At 48.5% G+C, this 14,378-nt stretch overlaps 1 protein-coding gene and 2 long non-coding RNA genes across 3 annotated transcripts in view; 2 read left to right on the forward strand and 1 right to left on the reverse strand.

Moving 5' to 3' along the window:
* The window catches only part of LOC102930774 (class I histocompatibility antigen, F10 alpha chain), a 1,343,638-nt gene that overhangs the window by 1,265,976 nt on the left and 63,284 nt on the right, over positions 1-14,378 (forward strand). The gene's annotated exons all lie outside the window — the stretch shown is intronic.
* Positions 1-14,378, reverse strand: part of LOC119566052 — a 302,951-nt gene that overhangs the window by 270,634 nt on the left and 17,939 nt on the right. The window lies entirely within an intron of this gene.
* Positions 8,039-13,140, forward strand: LOC122465617. The gene is made up of 3 exons (XR_006290594.1): positions 8,039-8,052; positions 11,468-11,470; positions 11,619-13,140. It is a non-coding gene; the product is annotated as an uncharacterized LOC122465617 (long non-coding RNA).

Below are 14,378 nucleotides of genomic sequence, written 5' to 3' on the forward strand. Positions count from 1 at the left end.
TTGTGCCCCCCTTGATCGTTTCCATATGCAATGTAACACACATATAATTAACAATACAACAGCTGCTATGATAATCCACAGCAACACCGAGAGTCCTGACCACTGCAGTATGGTCCAACATCCTGGCCACCACCAAAAACACTGCTTCTCCTCCTTTGATAAGGTTAAAATTTTGTCAGCGCCATCCTGTAGTGTGGATTGTAAGTGTGTCCAACTGTTGGCGCTTGCAGCAAGTTGCTCTTGTAATCTTTGTGTACTTTTGTCCATATTGTGTGTCCATTGAATATCCACAGTGAAATTTGGTATTGTCCAAACCAATTCAACTACTTGGTACGGTATGGGGTAGTAGGTGCTGGTTCGATTGTTTACAACGATTAAGTCCACTGATCCATTGGTGCACCATAGTCCAGGTGGCAGTGTATAGAAGCTCATAATTTTGTCATACACTGGAAGGATTTTGCCTCCTAGTGTTATATTGCAGGATTGGATACATTCCCAACAGAATACACCGTACCCCATATACATTACCCCTAAATGCCCCCCCTTTGCAATAGGCCATTGATCCTGCTCCTCCATAGTCATAGGAGAGGGGCACATCCATATTCCTCCTCTGGATATACAACTGCTTAATGTGATGACAGTCCAGTTTACCCCATTCCATCCCCCCCACCTATTCCCTAGTGGCTCCCAACGTGCTCCCCCTTCCCTACTTACTCCCATAGGGTTCAAGGGAACCACCTTATTTGCATTTCCTTCCCATGGTATCATAGTAAAAATTACACAAGAACTCTCCCCACAGGTCGGGGATGTTATTTTCCAGGTAGATGGGTATGTTTTTGCAATTGTGGATAGATATGGACTAGCCTCCCGATTTAATACTGAAGGCCATTGTTCTGACCAAGCATCTCTCATAATATCCATTAACATTATTAACTGAGCATTTTGAATACCTACGCACACTTCTCCCCATGTTCGTCTTCTGAAGCCATCCTCTACCCATGTCACCAGGTCCCCTGCCCAATGCGTTAACTGCAAGTTTACCTCTACTGCTGTCCTCCACCCTGTGGCAACTGCTGATAGATGCTGTGCCATTAATTCATTAATTTGTTGTTGAAATTTCACATTTTGGCTTACTAATTGTTTGGTTACCCACTCGTCCCCCAGATTCCATGTACCCAGCATAGTGTTCCCAGCTGCCCGAAATCCCCTTTTCCGACGACGATTCCAGGTGTGTCCCCTCACCCATGCATTGAATTGTTGTTTCAATCCTTTTATGTACATACTACAATTAGGATGGATTTGGTCCACCCACCATTCCTTGGGGCGTACCACCCATGTAATAGAGTGAAAGGACACGTTAAAAAGAGCTGGCTGCACCTGCTCCCACAATGGCTCCCAGACATTTGCTCGTCGGGGAATATTCTTGGCTCCAGGCTGTGGCCACTTTAAATTTGGATTCTTCCAACTTGGCATCCATATCACCTGTAGGGTTACATTCTGTAAAATGGTTAACTCATCGTACACCCAGCGTCCCAAAGGGGATTTTACACCTAATGTAATATGTACATAACAATCACACCCTCGGGGATTATCTTCCATGGAAGTAGCATTGTGGTTACATATGGTAACATCACACCCTAAATGTGGGGCCCTATTTTCCCCAGAGGGTTCATTTGCTCCAGGGGACCAGAGGGTTATATTCTTTGGACCCTCCGTAACAAACCACATAGCTGGGTAACTGTGTTTTCCACTATCGTTAATCATGGCAGCACCCAGGGAGTACCATGTGATATTTCCTGATAAATTTGATATTCTCCACCTGGTTGGGATTCCCCTATCTAATCCATAAACCATATACCGACACTGCCAAATTCCTGTTGGAGTATTAGTGGTACATCTTTCTATGGGGAGATTCTCATAGTCTTCATTAGCTTTATTACCACAGGTTGCATGTGTAGCCGTCCATGTGTTTCCTCCTTTTGACACTTCACATCGTGGGATCTGAATAGAATTTGTAAATGTGACAATTGTGATTAGCACTAGTAATTGTTCCATCCAGGGCCAGGGAATTTTCATCCGTTTCTCCTTTTTGAATTAACCTGTAATACACACATAACAAAATTTACACGTCCCCTTTCCCAATCCCCTGTTTGTACCTTTTTATTTGCGTGCAGTGAACCCACTCCCGTCCTCCATTCTCTGTACCCAGTAATAGCAGACTGGGCCCTAACTAGTCAAGGACAAGATAGGGGCCCTTCCATTTAGGAGCTGGGAATGGATGGTGTTGACCTGGAATCTTGTACATCACTAGATCTCCCACCATGGGTAGATTACGCTCCCCAGGCAGGTCATACCATGCTTTGACTCTTGCTGCTCCTTGCTCGTCTCGCCAGGCCACCGCCTGCTGTACTTGTTTTACATGTTCGATTAAAGTTAAAATCCATTCTTGTGTTAAGCCATGTGTAGTGACTTCCCCAGGTACTGGGGTAAGTAGATTTTCCCACCGTTCCATAGGCCTTCCCATGAGAGCTTCATACGGAGAAAATCCTGTGCCCTTTGATTCTCGGGCCCTTATTCTCATTAAGACAAAGGGCAGTAACTGTGACCAGTTTTTTCCTCCGATTTCCACTCTCTTTCTTAGCTCACTTTTAATGGTGCGGTTCATGCGTTCCACCTGCCCCGCAGCCTGGGGGTGATAAGCAATATGGAACAACTGTGTGATTCCAGTGAGGGCTGATAGCTCCCCTAACAGATCTGACCGAAAAGCAGCTCCTTGGTCTGAGTCAATCACCTTTGGGACCCCCCAGCGAGTGAATACCTCATTTACCAGTATTGCAGCAGTTACCCGGGCAGTTTGATACTTTGTGGGGAAAGCTTCCACCCACCGGCTGAAAGCATCCACTACCACCAACATGAATCGGTTTTTCCTGTGATCTGGTGGTAAGGGTCCTGTGTAATCAATCTGTATTCTTTCCCATGGTCCCCTTGGGGTTTGTCTCATTAATTCTCCCCTTAGCACCTTGTGAGGTGGGCTGTGCCTGGCACAGTCCAAACAACGTTCCAGATGTGATTTTAAATCAGCTGCCATTCCTGGCCACCAGCACAACCTTTTTAAAGTTCCCAGTGCCTCCTCAAACCCAGGGTGTCCCCCTGCCAAGCTTCCATGCACCCAGCTTAAGAAAGCCGTCCGACTTCCCTGAGGGCACAACATTACCGGTCCCTCAATTGTTAAGACACACCAAATCCCTTCCATTAGTTCCACCTTTGGCACATGCCTGTCCCCAAGTTTCATGATGCCTTCCAGTCCTGGGTCGGATTCCTGCAACTCTCGAATTCGCCCTCCCCGATCTGTATCCACCCCGCTTCTTGTTATCACTGCTACAGGCACTCTCTCTTCTGGCTCCCAGGGCCATGGGGGTGCCTCTGTTGCAGCCCGCCTGGCCTCTACGTCAGCCAGATTATTTCCTTTGCTTAGGGGTCCTGTTTTCTTGTGTGCCTTTACCTTTACCACATTGATCCGTGTAAAACAGTGACTCAGCTCCTCCACTCGCTTCCACCAGGTAGCATGCTTGATTGTGGAGCCGTCTGTTGCCCTGAAATGATTATCTGCCCACCATCTCAGCATTAATGTGGCACCACGAAATACATAATCTGAATCTACCACCACCCAACATTCTGGCTCCAATTTGGGATCCACTTCATTTAAAGCTGTTAGCAAGGCTGCCAGTTCTGCCTCCTGAGCTGACTTTGCTTCTAGTGAGAAACCAATCGTGCTGACTGTCTCATTGCCTCTGATTCCCACAACAGCTAAGCCTGCAGTTTTCCGTCCCCCTTGATACCTACAACTTCCATCCAAAAACCATACCAGTGTCCCCTCTTTTACCTGATTGGGGTTAGCCGCCCGAAACACCTGATGTTGGGTTTTACCTGGGCTGGCTTCACATTGGTGTGGGGTGCCAGCCAGATGTAATCCAGCTACCCAGACTGTGGGTTCCTTTAACACCTCTGCTGTAATGTTTTCTGCCTGTAGAGCCAGCAACCATTTAGCAATACGCTGCCCACTCACTTGTCCCTGTAAGATAGTGTGCATGTTTAACAGCCGCAGGGGGTCATGATGAGATCGGACTATTACTTTCTGCATTCCCGTAAGGTATTTAAATTTCCCTACCCCCCAGTAGGTGCACAACAGCACCTTTTCACACCATCCGTACTTCAATTCCACAGCACTCAAAAGTCGAGAGGCAAAGGCCACAGGTCGGTCCTTTGCTCCATACTCCTGTGTTAATGCACAACCAATGGTAGTGTCTGATACCAAAGGGTACAGATAAAAGAATTTCTCCCCATCCGGGGAGGCCAGCACTGGAGCACTGGCCAGGTTTTCCTTTAGCACTCTCACTGCCTCAGTACACTCTTCTGACCATTCCCAAGTTGAGGCTCGGGTTAGGTCAAATAGAGGCTGGGCTATTTCTGCATAATTGGCCACAAAATCCCTGCAAAATCCAGTTAGACCCAGAAAACTTTGCAAGCTTTTAACATCCGTAGGCAGTGGCAGGGACTGGATCAGTTGCACCCGTCCCTTATCGATTTCCCTTCCCATCTGAGACACTTCCACTCCTAAGTAGGTCACTCTTGTCTGTCCCATCTGAGCCTTTTTCCCATTGACCTTCAACCCTGCTCTTGCCAAAGCTTGCAGGACCTGCTCAGTTAGTTCCCTGTCTTCTTCCTCTGTCCCTGACATTAGCAACAGGTCGTCTACATATTGTATGCACCTTGCTGAATCCACCCCCTCCAGAGCCTGTTTCATGTATCTGTGAAAAATTGCAGGGGAGTCCCTATATCCCTGGGGTAGGACTGTCCAGCAGAATTGTCTGCCCTCCCATGTGAATGCAGTTTTATACTGACATGAGGTAGCTAGTGGCAGAGACCAAAACCCATTAGCTATGTCCAAAACAGTGAAAATTCGGAATTGGGGTCCAATACGGGCCAACATTTCAGGGTACGCTGCCACCACTGAGGCTGGCGAATTGGCCAGAGCATTTAGTGCCCTGTAATCCACAGTGAGGCGCCAGCTGCCATTTGGCTTCCTCACGGGCCACACAGCAGCATTACAAGGGGATGCAACTGCCCGAATCAGTCCCCTCTGTTCCAATTCCCCAATAGTTGCCCCCACCTCTGCCAATGCCTCCCGAGGAATAGGATACTGTTTCTGTGGGGGAGGGTCCCCTCCCTCCATCAGTACCTCCATGCTGCCCCTACCACAATCCAGGTTATCCTTCGCCCACACAGGGATGTGTTCCCACCCAGCCGGGGGTGGTGGGAGGGCATGTGCCGCTTTAATGGTCATAGTGGCTATCCCCATGGGAATGGTATAGCCCTGACCGTCCTGCGTTTGCCCCAGTAAACACACCCAATTGGCTAAATCCAGTACAAGTCCCAGTTTGTGTAAATCTCCTGCCCCCAACAGATTAAGCATATCATTACAACCCCACATAATCTCCCCTTCCCCCCAGATTCCTTTGATTTGTCCCCGCCTCAGGGTTAACTGTGTCTCCCCTCCTGTTGCCCCTACAATTGTCACAGTCCCTTCTGAGGGTCTCCCCTGCCCCCATGTGGTTAAACTGATGGCTGCTCCAGTGTCTATCAAAAAATCCCTCATGGGACTCCCTTCGATTGCCCCCTGGAGCGTGGGGCGACCAGATGCATCCCGTCCTAAACTGAGAACATGGACAGGACGCCTCCCAGGGCACCCCTAAGTTGCAGCACCCACCTCTGTCCCTCCCACTGGTTCATGGGGGGACCGGGGGTCCTGGCACCGAACACATTCCTGTCTCCATGCAAAATTGTGTGTCTGGCATTTCAGGCAGTCCCCAGTCCCTTGGTCTCCGGGACCACTTTCCCCCTGATCTGGTAAGATCATGGGTAGTCAGTTTAGCCTGCAGTCTCTGGATCTGTTGCTCTATAGCTGCCCGCTCGTCCCTGACTACCCTCCCAAAGCCACGAACTCTCCCTCTACCTCCTCCTCTCCAGGCTGACCCACTCCTTTCCACCTTGTATTGATCCCCCGCAGTAATAGCATGGACTGGCTCTTCCCCCTGATGCATCTGCCTCCACACATCTGCCTGTTCCAGAAACTGGGGTAGCTGATTGGGAGCAAGTTCAGGGTGCTGCAACCTTAAATGCCCCATGAACTGCGGATTGCTCAGCTCCAACCATTTCTCCAGCAATTCCACACCCCTACCCTGCTCCACACCCCCACCAGGTCCCGGTGCCCCTGCCTGTGGCAACACCCATGGACCATCCAGGGGATCCACCCAGCACCGTGCCCATGCCTGTATGCGATTAAGTGTATCCCGCCCTGTTTCCCCAGGGATTTGCTTCATCTTATTCATCCCCGCAGTACGAGAGTACACCCCAAACAAGTGTTTTGCCACCTGTCCGGGGATTAGAAATGGGTGTGCCACTCCTGCCACATCGATTCCCAAGGTGCCTCGTCCCAAAAGACTACGCCATAAGATCACCTGGTCCTCATGAGTTAGACCCTCCATCTCCCTGTCCACCTCCACTAGCCACAGCACAAACTGATCCCAATCATCCCGGGGTACCTTTCCCAAACGGCCCAGTACTGCCTCCCGGTCCTTCAGGGACAAGGGGCGGATTTCTGCCTGTTCTACTACTTGTGGGGCATGGTCCCCCCACCCTGCAACCGGGGCCACTATTCCTGCCTCCTGCAGCTTCCTCCCGGGTAGTCCTCTCTCAGCAGGGGCTGTAACTGTGGATCGCCGGCTTACAACATCCACCGGCAGTGGTGGGTACAGTGTTTTTTCAGGGTAGGGTGGTGGAGGTGTCTCCTTCAGTTCCATTAGTGGGGCGGATGGTTTGGGGTCCCCAAGTCCATTGCCCCCATGTTTACAATGATACAATTCCTCATCTAAGTCTCCTACTCTCCCCAGCAGTTCGTCCCTCTCTCTCCGGATTGCCTCACAAGACTCCTCTGTCCGTGCAGCATCCCATGCCTTCAAATCCGCTACCTCTACTGCTAACGCAGATTTTTCTGTTAAAATCCGTTGCTGATCCACAATCCCCTCCAAATCCTTAATGTGTTGGAGGAGATCAGCTTCCCTTTTTACCCAGTATGCCATCCCAGCACACAAACCTTGTAATACCATTCCCTTTTTCCTACACTCCTTTCCCTTGGGGTCTCCCAAAACCTCTCCCATCTCCTTCTCAATCTCATCCCAGGTGAACCCCTGCACCTGGTATGGGCCCTGATTCTTCCTTATCCATTTGTTCAAAAAATCCGTTACCCCAGCTTGCCAGAACCCGCAACTACCATCACGAGAGTTCGCCATACCCCCTCCAAGCAGCTGCGCGGACTGTTGGGGAGGGGGACTTACAGGCTGCCACTCACCTATCCAATGCGATGTATCCGAGTCACGGCACCAAGATGTTAGAGAGCTTATTCCTTCACTCTCCCACTTCCCTGGTCCTTCTCGCATGAACAGAGAGCAACAATACCCGAAGTCCGAAGGTGCAAACAATTCGATGTTTATTGGGGTGAACTTCCAGCAAGCTTAAATACAAGTTCCTTTTTCCTTATTTTCGAATCCCAACTTACTTCCTGTTTGCCCCTAATTTATATAGTAATATTCTTAGCTATACCTTAACCAATCATTCTACTGAAATTTAACTAACCAATCCTAACATATTGTAACATGATTAGCTAACCAATTATATCCCACCACCTTAATTAGATTACACCCAGCAAAATTAATTATACAGCAGACAGAAAGCAATCACAGGAACCAGACAGAGATTATACAGACGAAACAATAGCAAAGTGGGAACTATAATGACAAAACAATACAGAAGTGAGGATTTCACATCCCAGCTATTGATAAGTGAGTTCTTGCCAGACAGGATGCTATCAAACTAAGTTTCCTTTTACATTTTCTAGCCACTTCCCTTTCTCTGGAGGTGATAGGAATTATCAGGACAGGATTGTATTCAGGACAGGATTGTATTCCTAACAGCCCAATAGCACCTTCTTTCAATGTGACTAGTTTGGAATGTGAGGATGTGACCGGTGGCTTCCTGGCTTATGGCTGCCTCTGCTGCTTAGCCAAAGGCCTTAGCCTAAGAACAGGGCCTCAGACTGTCACAGTAAGAGAAGGCCCTTACACCAGCAGACAGTGATTTTGATTCTTTCTTTTATACCTCTAACTAGCCAAGTGATAAGAATACCCCTAAATTCTTAAAGTACAGGCCTTTACAGACAGGCCTGAATATCTATATCCTAACAGTCTTCTCGCTCAATGAGCAGTGGGAAAGGAGAAAACTCCAGAGAGGCTCCACCTCGCGCTCACATACGAGACCCTGAATTCTCTCTGCGTCCTCAAGGAGACACCTCAAGAAGGAGACTCCCTGCAGCAAAGCCCCGGGGGTCTCTGAGATCCCCCTGCCCTGCAGCCTGTCCTCCCTGGCCGTTGTCGTGGACTCTCTGTGAGGTCACCGCCTCCCAACCTCCTTTCACCAATCAGCTGAGTGCTGCAAAAGGCCCTTGTGATGTCACTGCCACCCCCACCCCTGCCCTGCAGGGCTCATGTCCTGCCCCGAGCCGGCTCCTCTGCGTGTTTGAGCTGCTCCCCCTGGGTGCCCCCACACACTCAGTGGTCGTGCAAGGGCTCACGCAGGCGACACGTGGAACCATCAGAGGATGCTCAATGTGCCGCACTCGGTTTTGCAGAGATTTGGAGACTTGAAGGCCAGAAGAGACTGTTAGATCATCTCATCTGGCCCCCCTACACATCACAGGCCTCCTGTATGGCGCAGTAGCGAGTTTTGGACCAAAGCAGACTCCAGAAAGGCATCTCATCAAGGGATGGAGGAAGCACCACTTCCCTTGGGACTCTGGAGGAAATTGATGCTGTAGGGGGCAGGGAATTGACCCCAAGGCCACACTTGTGAGTCTGTATCATAACACACATGCACAACAGCACTGCGCAAAGTATGTACATGTCACCTTAACTCTGATGTTTCCTAATGTTTAAAGGCCTGGTCTCTAGGGTGTTCTTTGTGCTTCTAGATCTATTGTGGGGAGAGATGCAATCATTTAGTTCAGAGTGGTAGCCATGTTAGTCTGTATCAGCAAAAAACAAAACAAAACGAGGAGTAGTTCTGGCACCTTAGAGACTAACAAATGTATTTGGGCATAAGCTTTCGCGGGCTAAAACCCACTTCATTGGATGCATCCACTGGAAAATACAGTCGGAAGATATATATACTCAGAGAACATGAAAAAATGGGGGTTGCCATACCAACTCTAACAGGCGAATCAATTAAGGTGGGCTATTCTCAGCAGGAGGAAAAAAACCTTTTGTAGTGAAAATCAGGATGGCCCATTTCAAAGAGTTGACAGGAAGGTGTGAGTAACAGCAGTGGGGAACTTAGCATGGGGAAATAGTTTTTACTTTGTGTAATAACCCACCCACTCCCAGTCTTTATTCAAGCCTAATTTAACAGTGTCCAGTTTGCAAATTAATTCCAATTCTGCAGTTTCTGGTTGGAGTCTGTTTTTGAAGTATTTTTATTGGAGAATTGCGACTTTTAGATCTGAAATTGAGTGACCAGGGAAGTTGAAGTGTTCTCCGACTGGTTTTTGAATGTTATAATTCTTGACGTCTGATTTGTGTCCATTTATTCTTTTGCATAGAGATTGTCCAGTTTGGCCAATGTAGAAGGCAGAGGGGCATTGCTGGCACATGATGGCAAACATCACATTGGTAGATGTGCAGGAGAATGAGCCCATGATGGTGTGGCTGATGTGATTAGGTCCTATGATGGTGTCCCTAGAATCATAGAATCATAGATCCATAGAATATCAGGGTTGGAAGGGACCTCAGGAGGTCATCTAGTCCAATCCCCTACTCAAAGCAGGACCGATCCCCAACTAAATCATCCCAGCCAGGGCTTTGTCAAGCCTGACCTTAAAAACTTCTAAGGAAGGAGATTCCACCACCTCCCTAGGTAACGCATTCCAGTGTTTCACCACCCTCCTCGTGAAAAAGTTTTTCTAATATCCAGCCTAAACCTCCCCCGCTGCAATTTGAGACCATTACTCCTTGTTCTGTCATCCGCTACCACTGAGAACAGTCTAGATCCATCCTCTTTGGAACCCCCTTTCAGGGAGTTGAAAGCAGCTATCAAATCCCCCCTCAGTCTTCTCTTCCGCAGACTAAACATCTCCAGTTCCCTCAGCCTTTCCTCATAAGTCATATGTTCCAGACCGCTAATCATTTTTGTTGCCCTCCGCTGGACTCTTTCCAATTTTTCCACATCCTTCTTGTAGTGTGGGGCCCAAAACTGGACACAGTACTCCAGGTGAGGCCTCACCAGTGTCGAATAGAGGGGAACGATCACGTCCCTCGATCTGCTGGCAATGCCCCTACTTATACATCCCAAAATGCCATTGGCCTTCTTGGCAACAAGGGCACACTGTTGACTCATATCCAGCTTCTCGTCCACTGTCACCCCAGGTCCTTTTCTGCAGAACTGCTGCCTAGCCATTCGGTCCCTAGTCTGCAGCGGTGCATGGGATTCTTCTGTCCTAAGTGCAGGACCCTGCACTTGTCCTTGTTGAACCTCATCAGATTTCTTTTGGCCCAATCCTCTAATTTGTCTAGGTCCCTCTGTATCCTGTCCCTACCCTCCAGTGTATCTACCTCTCCTCCCAGTTTAGTGTCATCTGCAAATTTGCTGAGGGTGCAATCCACGCCATCCTCCAGATCATTAATGAAGATATTGAACAAAACCGGCCCCAGGACCGACCCTTGGGGCACTCCGCTAGATACCGGCTGCCAACTAGACATGGAGCCATAATAGAAAGTATGGAATCATGATAGAATAGAAAGTAACATCAAATACTCTCTTAGGAATATATTAAACTGTAAATCATCATTCACAATAAAGTAGTTTTTCGACAATATGGTGTGTGACCCTGGGAGGGAGTCAGTTCCTCCTCTTCCTGGCTGCAGAGTCAAGAGTCACCCCAGTTGTCCCACCTTTGCCTCTCTCCAGCGTGTGATGCTCCTTTCCTTTGATGCCGGCACCTCTTTCCAACAGAGAGAAAGAAGAGTAGCAAAGAGAGAAAATGCAGCTTCTGTTCTGGTGCTGCCTCTCGCTGGCAGCCTCACTGCGGAGAAACACAAGCCAGCCCACAACCTGATCGGCCACTCTGGAAAAATCACACCAGCACTGGGCTGTTTGGGCCATAGCTTTTAGCTGCCTCTTTGGTCGCAGGATCGCAGCAGTGCTGCAAAATAAGCTTTCTTGGCCAGCTAAGCCAGATCCTTATTAGACAGAAAGAAAAAGGAGAGAGACTGGAAGGAGAAGAAATAATATAGAGCAGGAAAAGGACGCCTTGGTGGGGGCAGACATCACATTGCAGGTGGCGTTCAGGAGTCAGCCAGAGCTGGTGGACGTGGCATTGCCTTCTGGGTCCCTCTCTCTGGCCTGCTCTGGTCAGGACATCTCTCAGGATTAGGACGAAGAAGGCCTGGGGTTCCAGGGGAGGGAGGAGTGGCACCCATCATGGTGAAGCTCACTCCTTCCCCTTCTCTCAGCCAGAATAGCAGTACCCTGCATCTGTTCAAATATATTCCCGCCAAAATCTTTTTTTTAAGAACCCCAAAATGGAGTGAGGGATGGAATAGCCCGTCCGCTCATTATTTTGTCCACCATTTAGGCCTAATTTCTGACAAATTTTGTTTCACTGATTTCTGATCCCACACTTCTCTTGTTTACCAGGCATGATCTTAACACAGTCTTTGAGTTCTATCAGGAGACATTTTTGTTTGGACTAATTCAGTCTGTCTCCCTCCCCTTTTCACCCTTTCCCCTCCACATTCATTGTTATAGCTTATTGTGACATTTTGTGAGCTGTCACTCCTGTCTCACAGCTGAGCTCATAATTAGGGTAAATTTGCAGGACCAATTACTACAACAACACCCCAAAACAGAGAGACACAACGCTGGCTCAGGGTCTAACTGATCACCATATTTGGGGTCAGGAAGGACTTTTCCCCTGGGTCAGATTGGCAGAGACCCAGGGATTTTTTTGTTTTTTGGTGGGTTTTTTCCCTTTCCTCTGCAGCATGGGGCATGGGTCACTTGCAGGTTTAAACTAGTGTAAATGGCGGAGTCTTTGTGACCTGAACTCTTTAAAATCATGATCTGAGGACTTCAGTGACTCAGCCAGAGGTTCTGGGTCTGTTACAGGGGTGGGTGGGCGAGGCTCTGTGGCCTGTGATGTGCAGGAGGTCAGACGAGATGATCCCGATGGTCCCTTCTGGCCGTAAAGTCTGTGAGTTTAAGGCAGAGCAGCAGAACTCTTCCCCTCCTTGTCTAGGCCGGCTCTTTGCACACTGGCTGCTGGAGATGTAAACAGCGAAGGGACAAAATTTGCAGATGTTACAAAATTACTCAAGAGAGTTAAGTCCAAAGCTCCCTGCAAAGAATTACAAAGGGATCTCACAAAACGGGCTGACTGGGCAACAAAATGTCAGATGAAATTCGGTGTTGATAAGTGCAAAGTAATGCACATTGGAAAGCATAATCCTAACTACACATACAAAATGATGGAGTTTGTATTCGCTGTTACCCCTCAGGAAAGAGATCGTGGAGTCATTGTGGATAGTTCTCTGAAAACATCCACTCAGTGTGCAGCGGCAGCCAAAAAAGTGAACAGAATCATTGGGAAAGGGATCGGTAATAAGACAGAAAATATTATACTGCCACTATATAAATCTCTGGTACGCCCGCATCTTGAATACTGTGTGCAGATCTGGTCACCCCATCTCAAAAAATATATTAGACTGGGAAAAGGACAACAAACAATGACTAGGGGTGCGGCACAGCTTTCCTAGGAGGAGAGACGAATAAGGCTGGGACTGTTCAGTTTAGAGAAGAGATGAGGACGCGGGGAGGGGATAGAATTCTATAAAATCATCAGTGGTTTAGAGACAGCGATTAAGGAAGGGTTATTTACCCTTTCACACACCACAAGAACCAGGGGTTACCGGGTAAAATTATTAGGCAGCAGGTTTAACCCAAACAAAAGGAAGCACTTCTTCGAACAATACAGAGTCAACCTGTGGAACTTGTTGCCAGGGGATGTTGTGAAGGCCAAAGATAGACCTGGGTTCAAAAAAGAACTAGATAAGTTCCTGGAGGACAGGCCAGGATGGTGAGGGATTCAACCCCATGCTCTGGGTGCCCCTAAACCTCTGACTGCCAGAAGCTGGGACTTGACAGGGGATGGATCACTTGATAATTGGCCTGTTCCGTTCATTCCCTCTAAAGCCTCTGGCACTGACCACTGCTGGAAGACAGGACAATGGACTAGCTGGACCACTGATCTGGCCATTCCTGTGTTCTCAGGCCCCAGATCACACACTGACACTTCCCTACAGGGTCCCCTAGCCTTCAAGCAGGACCAGGAGCCCCCTCACACTTAAGACAATAGCTTGTCATCTGAACACAGTCTCCAGCACCCCACAGTCAGCACTGCGTGACATGAGCCTCTGCGTGACAACAACGGGTTCCAACTGGCTCAGGCCAGATCCTCTGAAAGGTGCAGTTCACCGCTGCTAGGGGCTGTAACATCTTGTATTCTCTGTGGATTGACTCACAGGGGGACTTTTAACTCACACCGCCAGTGGGCTACACATCTAGTTGCAAAGAATCAAATCTAGTTCAACATGTTCTTGACTCTGATTCACTGTCAGCAGGAAGGAAGGTCTCTGCACCGCTCCGTATTTTCTAATCTCTGCGGTTTGCCCTTTCGTGAGTTGAGCAGAGTTACATTATTATGGGTGATGTTACAAGAGAACTGGAGGCCCCGTTGTGCTGGACCGTGCAGAGACACATGGCACAAGGCCTGAAGGGCTAAATAGATAAGACAAAGGGTGGGAGGAAGGAAGTATCATTCTTCTTCGAGTAGTGTCCTGTGGGTACTTCACTGAACGTTTATTTGTGCCCCCTACGTCTCAGATCGGAGATTTTAGGTAGCAGCGTCTATTCAGCCCCCACAGATGCTGTCCCTGTCTCGGGCCCTGCTTTAGGGCTATAGAGCGTTGCACGGGCAAACTGCCATCAGCTCCTTCTCAACCACCTTGACCTGAGACAGGGCTTCAGCAGCCTCCGAGTTGAGAATACCTCATCTATATTTTACTTTCTGTTTTGAGTGATTAGTGTTCGTTCATTGCATTTTAGTCAGTTAGTGTTCATACTCCCCTTCTGTTTCCTTTTTTCAAAAAAAAAAAAAAAAAGGAACAATAAAATAATCCCCCCTCTTTATTTTGTTATAAGACTAGCGAACTCCC

Source organism: Chelonia mydas, chromosome 4 (assembly GCF_015237465.2).
Source record: "Chelonia mydas isolate rCheMyd1 chromosome 4, rCheMyd1.pri.v2, whole genome shotgun sequence".
Classification (NCBI taxonomy): Eukaryota; Metazoa; Chordata; order Testudines; family Cheloniidae; genus Chelonia; species Chelonia mydas.